General features: G+C 45.3%; 1 protein-coding gene across 1 annotated transcript in view; it reads left to right on the top strand.

Annotated features, from left to right (window-relative positions):
• LOC144601510 (myoferlin-like) overlaps positions 1 to 14,114 on the top strand; it is a 285,637-nt gene that overhangs the window by 241,827 nt on the left and 29,696 nt on the right. The window lies entirely within an intron of this gene.

Below are 14,114 nucleotides of genomic sequence, written 5' to 3'. Positions count from 1 at the left end.
AGATTTTCCCCATGTTATTGAGGGCTCTCCATGCGAGCGCTTTCCGGACCTTGATGTCATTCTCCAAGCTCTGCATCCTCGCTCCCAGGTACTTGAAGTCCTCCACTTTCTTGAGGGATGCACCGCCACTGGTCATAGGAGGCTCATGGTCACCACCGTTGAACGCCATGTGCTCCGTCTTCTTGGCATTGAGGTGGAGGCCCACTTTCTCACACTCCATCTCCACCCTGCCGAGCACCTCCTGTTTGGTCTGACGGCAGGACGATGTCATCAGTGATGTCGAGGTCTGACAAGTTGACTGAGCCGATTCTTCTCGAACGCCTTGGGGTGGTTGTGAAGCCGAGGTCCTCGTGATCCTTGAGCGTCTGCCTCGTTGCATAATCAAGGACAACGACAAAGGGACAGGGTGATCATAGAGTTTAAACCTGGTCTGTGAGGCAATTTTTCTCTCACAATTTGTTTCATTTATAAAGTGATTTATAAAGTGAAAGATGGTGAACTATGCCCGGGCAGGGCGAAGCCAGAGGAAACTCTGGTGGAGGCCCGCAGCAGTCCTGATGTGCAAATTGGTCGTCTGACCTGGGTATAGGGGCAAAAGACTAATCAAACCATCTAGTAGCTGGTTCCCTCCGAAGTTTCCCTCAGGATAGCTGGCACTTGTTCCGCACGCAGTTTTATCTGGTAACTGCATTCAAGAGAGAGCTAGATAGAGTTCTTAAGGATAGCGGAGTCAGGGGGTATGGGGAGAAGGCAGGAACGGGATACTGATTGAGAATGATCAGCCATGATCACATTGAATGGTGGTGCTGGCTCAAAGGTGCCGAATGGCCTACTCCTGCACCTATTGTCTATTGTCTATTGATTTAGTTTCTGGCAAAGCTATTAGTTCCCTATTTGCCCTCAAGAAATAAGATGTAGCCTGAACCTCAGTAGTCTATCTAGTAGGCAGTTTGTGCTGTTAGGGAGAGGGTCGCGGGATTTTGACCTTGAGTTGATAAGGATCAGCCATTTACTTGCAAGCCAAGGTGTGTGGCACAAGAGGGGCCAACGTGGGGTGGGGCCAACGTGGGGTGGGGCCAACATGGGGTGGGGCCAACGTGGGGTGGGGCCAACGTGGGGTGGGGCCAACGTGGGGTGGGGCCAACGTGGGGTGGGGCCAACGTGGGGTGGGGCCAACGTGGGGGTGGGGCCAACGTGGGTTGGGGCCAATGTGGGGTGGTGCTGCCTTGTGCCCCCCCCGGGTGGTTGAGGCTGTGAGTTTGCAAACGCATTAGTGTGCAGTGCCGTACGATTTACACCTGCTGCGTGTCAGTATTGGGAGGAGCTGGAGCTGGAGGGTCACACCAGGGCACACCATCCAACTGGATGGCGTTGAGCTGCTGGAGTGTTGGTGCACAAATCCCGGTCTCTGCTTAGTGTTCCATCATTCCCAACGTGTCTCGTATCAAAGAGGTGTATCTTTGAGGAGTTCGGAGCTGGTAACACCAGGGGGTATTCTGACTGTGTACTTTTGTAGCCACTGCAATTGGGACAGGGCCTGGAGGAAGGAAGCTGGTGATTGGTGGCCACATAAAGCTGGAGTAACTCAGCGGGTCAGAGAGCATCTCTGAAGAAAAGAAGTAGATGATGTTTCGGGTCAAGACCCTTCTTCAGACGGCTGGGTTTGGTTTTGCTAATAAGTGTCAATGAGATGAGGTTAGAATGATCATTCCTCGAATGTTACTTCACATCAGCTCTGGCCTGAATATTGTCAGGACTTAGTTTAGGTTAGAGATACAGCGCGGAAACAGGCCCTATCGGGCCACCGGGCCACCGGGCCGGCGCCGACCAGCGATCCCCACACACTAATACACTACCCTATACCCACTAGGGACAATTTTTCTACATTTACCAAGCCGATTAACCTACACGCCTGTACGTCTTTGGAGTGTGGGAAGAAACCGAAGATCTCGGAGAAAACCCACGCAGATCATGGGGAGAACGTACAAACTCCGTACAGACAGCACCCGTAGTCGGGATGGAACCCGGGTCTCCGGCGCTGCATTCGCTGTAAGGCAGCAACTCTACCGCTGCTCCACCGTGCCATCTTGCAGCTTGAGGCTAGAGTCTCCTTCATTATCTGAGAATTTGTGAATAGAATTAATTTTAATAAAAATTAGAAAAAATTCTGATCTTCTGATGGACTTTAGTCAAGCAGCTGAAGTTATTCGATCCTGAGGCACTGGCCTGAGGAACTCCATACGAAAGACCAGGTGCTAACAATGGCCTCCAATGGTCAAGCCATTCCCCTCTGTGCATTTTATGATTCTAGTTTAAGCCTTTTGATTTTCCTTTTGATTTATATTTATCAGGGCCCTTTGATGCTTCATCTGATCAAATACTCCCTTTGATGTCAATTGAGAATGTCTTCCTCTTGCCTCCAGCATTCTGATCCTTCATCCATGTTTAGCCATCACCGTAATGAGGCCTTGTGCCAGTGCTACTTGAAAGCATCTGTCAACACACTGTCCATTTTCAGTCATTTGATAATTGAGAACAAGTTGATGGGGTTAAAAGCGATTTTATAGTTATATGTTGAGGGCCATTTTCCACTGTGAAGCGAACACTAATGTGGCAGCAATTTGGCCAGAGATGTGGCTCTTTATGGAGCAAAGGAGATGTCCAGGTCAAGTATTCTTACACTGAGAGGGGTAGTGGTGGAGACAGATACAATATGGCATTTACGAGGCTTTTGGATAGGCACATGTATGTGCAAGGAGTGGATACAGATATTTAGTTCTGAGATACAGCGCGGAAACAGGCCCTTTCGGCCCACCGGGTCCGCGCCGACCAGGGATCCCCGCACATTAACACTATCCTATACCCACTAGGGACAATTTTTACATTTACCAACCCAATTAACCTTCAAACCTGCATGTCTTTGGAGTGTGGGAGGAAACCGAAGATCTCGGAGAAAACCCAGGTCTCAGGCGCTGCATTCACTGTAAGGCAGCAACTCTACCGCTGCGCCACCGTGCCACATGGATGTGCAGGCAGAGAGTATTGGGTTTAACTTAGCATCACGTTCGACGTAGACATCGTGGGCCTAAGAGCTATCCCTGTGTATTACTGTTCCATGTACAGTGTCAGTGGATGGGCATGAGGAGTGTGTTCTCCGGTGAAGATTCCCTGGTGCACAGGTTTCCTCCCACATCCCAAAGCTATGCTGATTGTTGGGCTAATTGCCTACTGTTACTTGCTCCAAGTGCAGGGAGATAATATCCATGAGTGAGGGAATGAGTTGAGAGGAAACAGGATTGACTGAGCACTGGTGCAGATCCTGAGCCAAATGACCAGCCATGTCATTGCGAAGTATTAGAAAGATTGTATCTTTGTGAAGGCAGTTGTTTCAAGCTCATCCAAGTGAAGCTTCGTCCATGTGGAGGACCCTTAGCTTTTAATATCTTCTCGTGTTAATTTTCCATCACTTTCCCATTCCAATCTGTCCTCACCCTTCTGTGTTAATCCAAGGATGTTCAACGTAGACTAGGAACACTACTTCAGCTTTCATCTGAATCTTCCTGTGCTCTCTGTTATAATTTTATCTTTCCCATCTTCAGCTGGCAGTTTTTAAAGTGACCGTAACATTGTTGGTTGCACCCCTCCCTGACATTCCCTCTGTCCCCTCCATCCCATCACACCTCCCTGCAATCTAAGACATGGATATCTTCTCACATTCCAGTTTGATGACCTTGACTGGAAGTATTGATTTCCTTTCTCTCCCCTCTGTTGTTTGTCAGGTGTTTTGATTTGGATTTCTAACACCATCAGTTTGCTCCAGTTGCCACAGAATTTTTTGGCCGTTTCGATAGCACATTGGTCCGAGGCTTAGCATGCATTGTGCTTCATTAGGATTGCACCTCATTTTCAGGGAAAACGCATTACTGCAGACATGTTCTTTGGCAGTCACAACCACAGTCATATACCCATAATGAAGCTCATAGCAGATGTTAAGTTCAGTTTAGTTTATTGTCACGTGTACCGAGGTACAGTGAAAAGCTTTTGTTGCGTGCTAACCAGTCAGCAGAAAGACAATACAAGACTCCAGGAGAAGTTGTGGGTGATATTGACTCCTAGGAATTCGAAGTTTTCAACCATCTCTACTTCAGCGCCATCAGTGCAGACTGGGGTATGTTCGCTTCCTGAAGTCCAATCACTATCCTCGTTGTCTTGCTGACATTGAGAGAAAGGTTGTTGTCTCGACACCTGGACACAAGTTTCTCTATTTCCTTCCTGTATTACTTCTCATCGTTATTTGAAAGTTGCCCCACGTCCAAGAGGGTCTGGGATGGCTAATGAGTCGTGGCCTGAATACAGAGTGTTGTGGAATCTTTTTAGGCAGTCTCTCGGGTCTGATAGTGATTGGCTTTGAATCTAGTTTTGTGGGTTCCGAGGTGACTAATAAGGCCATTGTGGCCATCAACACAGCACAGGTTTTCAGTGTCTCGATGAAGTTCAGCATTCCTTTCATCGTTAAATGGCGCCAAAATGGTACCTCTTGCATATGGACTCAGTGGGCTGTTCTGCACATTCTGTATTGACTGGAGCGATTATACTTATGTACGGAGATTGCCTTGCTGAGCTGTAGGGGAAAAAAAATATATATATATATATTTATTTCACTGTACCTGGTACACGTGACAATAAAGAAAGCATAGAGAGTATTAAATAAAGAATCTTTGCAGCTGTTCATTATCCTTTAATAATTTTTGTGTTTTGGGGTGGGCAGGTTTTGACATCTGAAAAACAGATACAAATATTCCTGGCCAGCTGTCAGTACAATTTGCTTTTATCCAGAGATTGCCAATGCAGAGTTCCTCTCCTTGTGTCGGATATTGCAGAAGGAACTAAACACCATGCAGCCTTGAGCAAGCAATCCTGCCTCCTCCCAGTGGGATGGAGTGAAGATCATGGATACAGCAGCTGGAGTCGTCAGGCCTTGAATTCCAAGATATGACTCCTGCTGCTTCCCATCTCACTCCAACTGGCTAGTTTTAAAAGGACACCTTAGTACCACCCACAGTCCAGTTCTGTTTCAAAGTCGAGGGCAGTTAACCTTATCTCATCTTGCACCCAGCTGTTTGCTCCTTCTTTGAACCAAGGCTGTGTGTATACTGGTGGCCACAACAAAACCCGAGACTTGGACCATTGAGTAAGTTATTGCTCTTTAAATGCTGCCTGATTGCACTGTTCATTCTTGTGTGCCTTTGATGCTAGAATGGATTCACCTGGTTGGACTGTCATGTATTTGGTGGACCAGACGCATCTTGGCCATTACCACACTCTGGGCAGATTCCAGCATGCACCTGTGCACACAATGTCCTGACTTACGATTGGCCACCTTCTCTGCATTGCAATGTGCTTTGAAAACCAGCCACTTTACTGGAGAATAAAGGAGGTGAAAATGCTCCAAGAAAACATTTGCTTCAGGAAATGACTGGAATATTTCTAAATTAAGAATCAGAACATTCAATCGTGAACCTCGGTTTTTTGTTTTTTTGCATTCATTTGGAAGTTAAAAGTTGTCCTCTGTGAACTTTGGCAAAAATTCCAGCTAGTCCAGTTAGGGTGTTTTGTAATGCGTAAAAATGTTACAAGCAGCTGTCTTTATTTGTAGACATTACTCATAACACAGATCAGATTCTGTATTATGAGTAATGTACTCAAGTTTGGTAAGACCGTCTAAGTTGAAGCCCCACTTTTAAAGGTTGTGATATTTAAACACTTGATATTTCTGTAAACAAAATCAAACCATCATTGGTTAAAGTATTCTCATATTCTTTATTATTTTCTTTAAGCCCTGCACTAGTAATGTTTGACCAGTAAAAGTCCCTCACAATGGTGCTTGTGATTCACTGATGGATGCATGGCGATAGAAACATTCAAATTATTTGCCATAAGTAAATGAAATGAGTGGAAAATACTTGCAAATATATTTCTGGAGGGGGAGGATGCTTTCTCTGCTCTACTGGGCTGGATTTATGAATCATGTCTGGCAAATTATTTTGAATTTGAAGTTGTGACGAGCAGAGTCGTTGAGGATTGAATCTTCGGAAGATTATGAAATGCACAATTTTGAGTGCGCAGGAAAATACTGGAAAATCTTGAGGATAGTCTTGGACTCATAGAGTACCACAGCACCGAAACAGGCCTTCTGTCACAACTTACTCATGGCGACCACGATGCCCCTTCCACACTATTCTACCCACATTTGGCCCATCTATCTATCTATATACTAAAACTCTCGTTTGTTTGTTTGTTTGTTCCTGAACTACAGCCAAAACGATACACGATAGCGCAACAATGTTAGGCCCACTTTACTCACCGTCGTCCTTTTGGTGCTAATGGAAGAAGTTTCATTGAAATCGGTGTTATATTTTTAAAGTTATTCACATTTTAAAGTTTAAATCTATCTCCTTGGGAGGGAGGGGGAGGGAGGGGGGGGAGGAGGGAGGATAAGGGGGGGGTTTGTGTGAGATGGGGAGGGGGGAGGGGGAGGAGAGGGTGCTGCACTAATGCAGGAGAGGTTTGGGCCCGATGGGTCCACTTGGTCCAGTATTCCTCCAAATCTTTCCTTTTCATGTGCCTTTAAAATGCTGCTGTAGTACCTACCTCAACTACTACTTCTGGCAGCTCGTTCCACATACCCACTACCCTCTGTGTGGAAAAAATTGCTCCTCGGGTTCCTATGAAATCTTTCCCCTTTCACCTTAATCCCATGTCCCCTGGTTCTTGATTCCCCTACTCTTCAAGGTTTCAAGGTCAATTTATTGACACATGGCACTCTGGGTAAAAGATTGTGTGCATCTACTCTATGTACACAGGCCGAAGAAGGGTCTTGACCAGAAACGTCACCCATTCCTTCACTCCAGAGGTGCAGCCTGTCCCGCTGAGTTACTCTAGCATTTTGTGTCTATCTTTGCTTTAAACCAGCATCTGCAGTTCCTTCCTAAACACAGTCTATTTACAATATCTGTTTAAAAAATAGAAAGGGCCAGCACGGAAACAGGCCCTTCGGCCCACCAGGTCCGCGCCGACCAGCGATCCCCGCACATTAACACTATACTACACCCACTAGGGAAATTTTTTACATTTACCAAGCCAATTAACCTACAAACCTGCACGTCTTTGGAGTGTGGGAGGAAACCGAAGATCTCGGAGAAAACCCACGCAGGTCATGGGGAGACGTACAAACTGCTTACAGATGGCGCCCGTAGTCGGGGTGGAACCCGGGTCTCCGGCGCTGCATTAGCGGTAAATCAGCTACCACTGCGCTACCGTGACTGCCCGTGACAGCTAGTTCTACGGGCTGTGCCAATATGCTGCCCAGAAATCTATGCCACAGCACTGGCGGGCATTGACCTGGGTGGAGGGGAGAGGTGGTGGGTTCTAAAATATCAGCAAAATAGATAGACTGAATCTGCCCGGTGTAGTTGTGGGTAAAGATGGTTACGTCATACAGGGAGCCCAGCCCCAATCCAGGCCCTTATCTACAATTTTGTAGGTTAAATGTTCAGGAATTAGCTCTGGCTGGCATTGACTCCAGTATTGGCAGTATTTTGTATTGATACTGTGCAATGACATTTGTTGGTGCTGCACCTCAGCTTGTGAAAGCTGCTCAATTAGAACATGTCCCACTGCCATTTCACTGACGCTTCACCACAGTGATATAAAAAAAATGGTTGACATCGAACCTCAACTGGATATGGTGGCGAATGAACCTACACTTGCTCAAAAGCATAATAATTTTTTTAGAAACCAGAGGGGAGGGAAGAGAAGGTAGACACAAAATGCTGGAGTAACTCAACTGGTCAGGCAGCATCTCTAGAGAGAAGGAACTGGAGAGGGAAGAGAGTCTAGTGGAAGAGTCTCGGACATAGCCTCAGAATAAAAGAACCTAGCTATGCTAGCTGAGGATATGAGAAGGAATTTCTTTAGTCAGAGGGTGGTCAATCTGTGGAATTCATTGCCACAGATGGCTGTGGAGGCCAAGTCAATGGGTACTTTTAAAGCAGAGATTGACAGGTTCTTGATAAGTAAGAGTATCAAAGGTGACGGGAAGAAGGCAGGAGAGGGTGGTCACGGTGGCGCAGCGGTAGAGTTGCTGCCTTACAGCGAAAGCAGTGCCGGAGACCCGGGTTCGATCCTGACTACGGGCGCCGTCTGTACGGAGTTTGTACGTTCTCCCCGTGACCTGCGTGGGTTTTCTCCGAGATCTTTGGTTTCCTCCCACACTCCAAAGACGTACAGGTATTTAGGTTGATTGGCCTGGTAAATGTAAAAATTGTCCCTTGTGGGTGTAGGATAGTGTTAATGTGCGGGGATCACTGGTTGGCACGGACCCGGTGGGCCGAAGGGCCTGTTTCCACGCTGTATCTCTAAACTAAACTAAACTAAAAAGAATGAAGTTGAGTGGGAAAGATATGATTAAATGGTGGAGCAGACTTGATGGGCCGAATGGCCTCATTTTGCTCCTTTGGCTTTTGAGATGGAGATGTAAAATGTTTGATCCTAAACGGGGACTTTGACCACGATATTGGAAGAGAATGTGCAAGGTTTGAAATGGAGTAATTGCTTGACCCAGATCCAATGTGGATCTAGGAGCTTATGATGCGATAAGTGAACAAGACCTGGAATAACTACCTAAGGCTGAAGAAGGGTCTCGACCCAAAACGTCACCCATTCCTTCTCTCCTGAGATGGTGCCTGACCCGCTGAGTTACTCCACCATTTTGTGTCCCCCTAAAGTGCAAAGTGATCCGACCACCGGTTACATTTTCCCATCGTCCTTTCTGTTGTGACCATTCCCTCTGCAACGCCTTGGTTCACTCATCCCATCCCACCCAAACCATCCCCTCCCCAGGTGCTTTCCTCCACTTCCACCAGAGATGTAACACCTTCTCCCTTGCATCCGTCCACCAACCTCAGAGACTCATTCAGGTGAGACAGTGATTCACATGCATCTCCTCGAACCGCATTTGCTGCATTCAGAGGTCCTGATGCAGCCTCATCTTACATCAACAAGACCAAGTGTAGACTAGGCAACCTACACTGAGCATGTGATGGCTTGCCAAGAACTGTTGGATCTCCCAGCTACTAACCATTTTAACTCCCCTTCCTATTCCAACTTTTCTATCCTGGGGCTATCTCTATTGCCTGAGTGAGGCCGCATGCAAGGTGGAGGAACAGCACCACGTAGATTACAACCCAACGTTGTGAACATTGAATTCTCTAATTTTATATATCAAACCTTTCTCCCCTCCCCTTTTTCCTCCCCACTTTCCTGTAACTGCCCCCACCCCCCCAACCCAGATGTGTCCCCATTTCTTTTACTATCCTGTTCCCCTTTTTTCAACTCCCGCCCCCAGTATGGGCAAGTTGGGCCGAAGGGCCTATTTCCACGCGTTGTGCCTCTATACCTGTCCCTCTCGGTGGCACAGTGATAAAGTTGCTGCCTTACAGCGAATGCAGCGCCGGAGACTCGGGTTCGATCCTGACTACGGGCGCCGTCTGTACGGAGTTTGTACGTTCTCCCCGTGACCTGCGTGGGTTTTCTCCGAGATCTTCGGTTTCCTCCCACACTCCAAAGACGTACAGGTTTGTAGGTTAATTGACTGGGTAATATGTAAAAATTGTCCCTAGTGGGTGTAGGATAGTGTTAATGTGCGGGGATCGCTGGGCGGCTCGGACTCGGTGGGCCGAAGGGCCTGTTTCCGCGCTGTATCTCTAAATCTAAAAAAATCTAAAAAAATCTAAATCTCTCACTCTACATTTAATTTATCATCTATCTGATACCATTGTGTCTCTTTCATCTCTGTCCACCCATCTGCCCATTTAAAAAATAGCCCACCTTACTTGTACCCACCTATCACTTGTCAGGCTCTGTCTTGTCTTTTTACCAGCTTTATCCCCCCTACTACAATCAGTCAGTTACTGACCCAAAATGTCACCTCCATTCCCTTCAGAGGTTCTGCCTGACCCACTGAGGTATTCCATCACTTTGTGTTTTACTTAAGATTCTAGCGTCTGCCGTTCTTGTTATCTAAATTTCCATGTTGTATTGATGAAAATATAACTTGCCTTGTTCACATGGTACATGTGGAAGGAATTTTAAAGCTAAAATTACTTTTTAAGTGGCAAACTAACGCACCTGACCGAATAATGTTTCGGAGGTAGCATGACATCTGATTGTGCTGTCTGTGATGAGGCATGTGAGTGAGCGGATAACTAGTACGCTCACCATATGAAGCCTGCAAGATGCACTGGGAGGCTGCACTATAGGTATGAAAGAAATGCCTGGAGCCACTGTCAAACATGAACTTCAGAGGAAAGTTTCAGCTTGTCCTTTGGAGTTCAAGAATGCTGGAGAAACAGGTGGTGTCTGACAAAGACAATAATTATCTTTCATCTTGATGGATGTCGGTTTAATCTTCTTCTTACATGGTAGCCAAAGCCTTCAACTTGTGTCGTGTCAGCTGAGCAGACGGAATCTTCATGCCACAGAGAATGCCCTGGACAGCATTTTATGCCCTATTTGATTTATATAACACTTAAGAGTGCTAATGGTACCTCTGGTATCTTGTTATGGATGATGGCCGTAACACACAGCTATTTATTACACCATAGGGGCACTTGTATATTATGTCAATACCATAGGTCCCTTTCTTCTGAAAATGTTGACTTATTTATTGAGAAGCAATTATATGATAAGAACAATCATGTCTTTTTATTTTTACAATCCTTGTCAAATCTGCCACGATGAAAATGCATTCATTTGATGCAATGCATAATTGAATTTTATTACAATAACCTTTAGGTACAAAAGATTTATCACAATGTAGGCAGTAGTGATCAGCTTTGAATAATGTTGAACAATAGGTATTATTTATTGTCATTATCAATTCCATTGCATTTCATCATTATTGGAATGATAAATGCCTGGTTATTTACTAAGAATGGTTGTGGATGAGGGGGAGGTAAGGACGGGCTGGTGACTCTGAACTGAACTAAATGCAAAAATAAATTGAAATTCAAGCTATATTTGGAAATAATTGAATAACTTCATTCTGTCCACATTTAATCTTGCTATAATACAATTTTTAATCCAGAATTACGTTTCATCTTTTATTTGAAAGGAAAGAGAATTCCATTGTAAATTCATCTCTGAAATGTTTGAAACTGAGATTCTGGCATGTAATATAATAAGGTGACGTGCAATCTTTAAGATATTTGACAGCAACAGATTCATTATGTATCCCATCTGGTACTGGATGTAATAACTTGGAGAGGGGGGAGGGAGAGGAAGAGAGGGAACGTTAAATTACTGATGCTTGTAAAATTGTACAAACAGCAGTAATCTGGAACTCGGCATGGCTATGCCACGTTTGACTTTTGTCAGTGTCTTTCCTTGTCCTTGGGTCACAGGTATTAGTGAAATCTGGATTAACCATGCAGATAAACGCATAGTTTAACCATGCAAAATTAGAAAGATTTGATAAATTAGCAAACAAAATCTACCTATCAGTTCAAATTAGTGAAGTAAATGCTGCAAAATGCAATTCCTATTATGTTTTTGCACACTGCACTCCCCAAATATAAAATGGTAACATTCAGTGAAATTGGATTTGCTCGAAGCTGACTATTTTTGTGTATTCAATTCAATAAAACATCAATAATGCGGTCCACGCACATTTTGAGCATCCGAGTAACTGCTGATCATTACCGGGACTAAAAGGATTAAATGGAGAACCAATTACAAAGACTACTTGTATTCCTTTGACTAAAGATGACTTAGGGAGTGATCTAATTGAGGTGTTTTTAAGATGATTAAAGGATTTGGTAGAGCAACTATTTCCTCTGTTTTGAGAGTCCAGGACAAGAGGGCATAACCCAAAAGTTTGGAGGTGGGTTAAAAACAGGATGATGTGAGGAAGCGTTTGATGCAAAAGGTACCTGAAATCTGGAAAATGTGCCCTCAAAACTGTTTTTACCAGCTCAGCAAAACATTTGAAAACGGACATTGATAACATTGATAACACAAGTAACTGCGGAAGCAGGGACCTTGAGCGAAAAGCAAAGTGCTGGAAGAATTCAGTGGGTCAGGCAGCATCTGTGGAGGGAATGCACAGACCATGCTTCGGGTCGGGACTCTTCTTCAGTTAGGACACCTCAATTAGATCAGCTTGTACTCGCTGGAATTTAGAAGATTGAGGGGGATCTTATACAAACTTACAAAATTCTTAAGGGGTTGGACAGGCTAGATGCAGGAAGATTGTTCCCGATGTTGGGGAAGTCCAGAACAAGGGGTCACACACAGATTAAGGATAAGGGGGAAGTCTTTTAGGACCGAGATGAGAACGTTTTTTTTCACACAGAGAGTGGTGAATCTGTGGAATTCTCTGCCACAGAAGGTAGTTGAGGCCAGTTCATTGGCTATATTTAAGAGGGAGTTAGATGTGGTCCTTGTGGCTAAAGGGATCAGGGGGTATGGAGAGAAGGTAGGTACGGGATACTGAGTTGGATGATCAGCCATGATCATATTGAATGGCGGTGCAGGCTCGAAGGGGGGGAGAAAGCTGGAATGGAGGTGAGGATGTGACGTGCCTGATTTTTGTGTTGCTTGGGTGGCTGAACCAGAAGCCCTGCTCTCAGCATGACCCAGATAGCTTGGTGCTGTCAAAATGCCTCAAGTTCAGAGATATTTAAAAACAAAAGGTCTGGGGGAGGAAAAAAAATCAAACAACAATAGATTTGGAGTGCAGCGAAAATAAAGTGAACGAGAAGCTTCATATTAACAAAAGTGGTGACCCCTGTTGAAATGAATGGAGTGGCCACTTGTGTGTCGGAGTGACGGCCAATTCGTGATGAGTTTAGCAGCAGATGAAAGGGCGGATGTGTCAGCACTTGACCTCTGACATGTTGTGTACCTCTGCTGCCGTGAACAGATGCAAAAGCTGAAGATCAAGCTGAAAAACACTGGGAAGTGGATTGGCAGCAGTTTGTCAAACAGCCACGGCCCATAAAAACGTAATCTGGACCAGTATTTTTTATCTTTAATTTTTCATTTTTGCTGTTTGTTAAAGGCATGTAAGATCGTTAAATCCCAGCAGAACGTTTTAGCAGAAATGCATTTTATCACCCTGTTGAATATTGCGATGTAAATTATTTTCAGTGAAGGAGCTACTCTGGTTCTCGTTGTTGGAGGTTCAATCTGCCCCATTGCTGATTACTGCAATTTATTGCTCTGGACAGTTTACACGTAGGGGAGGGGGAACTGGGGCAAGTAGGGGGGGAGCCCAGAGATACCCCCAACACACCCAGAGATACTCTGCTCAAACCAGACCTAGTCTCTTGTCCAAGGTTATGAACACCTGACTTATGGACAGCCTATACTTATGAACCAGCTGGTAGGGTGGGGATGAATTTGCCAGCTGCCACAAGGATTCAGGCACTTCCATCATATTTGCCTCTTTTGTCTCCCACCCTCCCCCCTATCCACAACAACTGAACTGAAGGTTTGGCAGAGCTGGGAACACTGAGCAGACTTACTCCCTTAAACTCAGTGAGGATAGCTGGCAGCCACTCTTCCCACACATGCGCGCTCTCATTTCACAGCTGTTTCTGTCACCCTCTTCTACACACTTTGTTTTTGTTCATTTTTGACTTCCCTTTCCCCTTTTCACCTCCTTTTCCTCTCCCCTGACTCTCAGTCTGAAGAAGGGTCTTTACCCGAAACATCATCCATTCCTTCTCTCCAGAGATGCTGCCTGTCCCGCTGAGTTACTCCAGCTTTTTTGTCTCTATCTCCGGTCCAGGTTAAGAACTATTCTTCGGAGCGGAACACTGTCAAAACCTGGGGCCATGCTGTCCTTTTGATCCTCATCGTCCTTTGTGCTATTGCATCCTAGTTTCTCAAGATCATCTGCGTTTACAATTTTTGGGATCTAAGTGGGAGGTTGCATGGGAAGTCTGCATACTTTACACAGACTTTGCCAGTTGTGCATCTTTCCCAACATCCTCTGCCAGAATCATTACTACTTGGCATATATAGTTTATGGATGATGTTTTTATTTGACT

This window comes from Rhinoraja longicauda, chromosome 16 (genome assembly GCF_053455715.1).
Source record: "Rhinoraja longicauda isolate Sanriku21f chromosome 16, sRhiLon1.1, whole genome shotgun sequence".
Lineage (NCBI taxonomy): Eukaryota > Metazoa > Chordata > Chondrichthyes > Rajiformes > Arhynchobatidae > Rhinoraja > Rhinoraja longicauda.
This window is presented reverse-complemented; position numbering and strand designations above follow the sequence as displayed.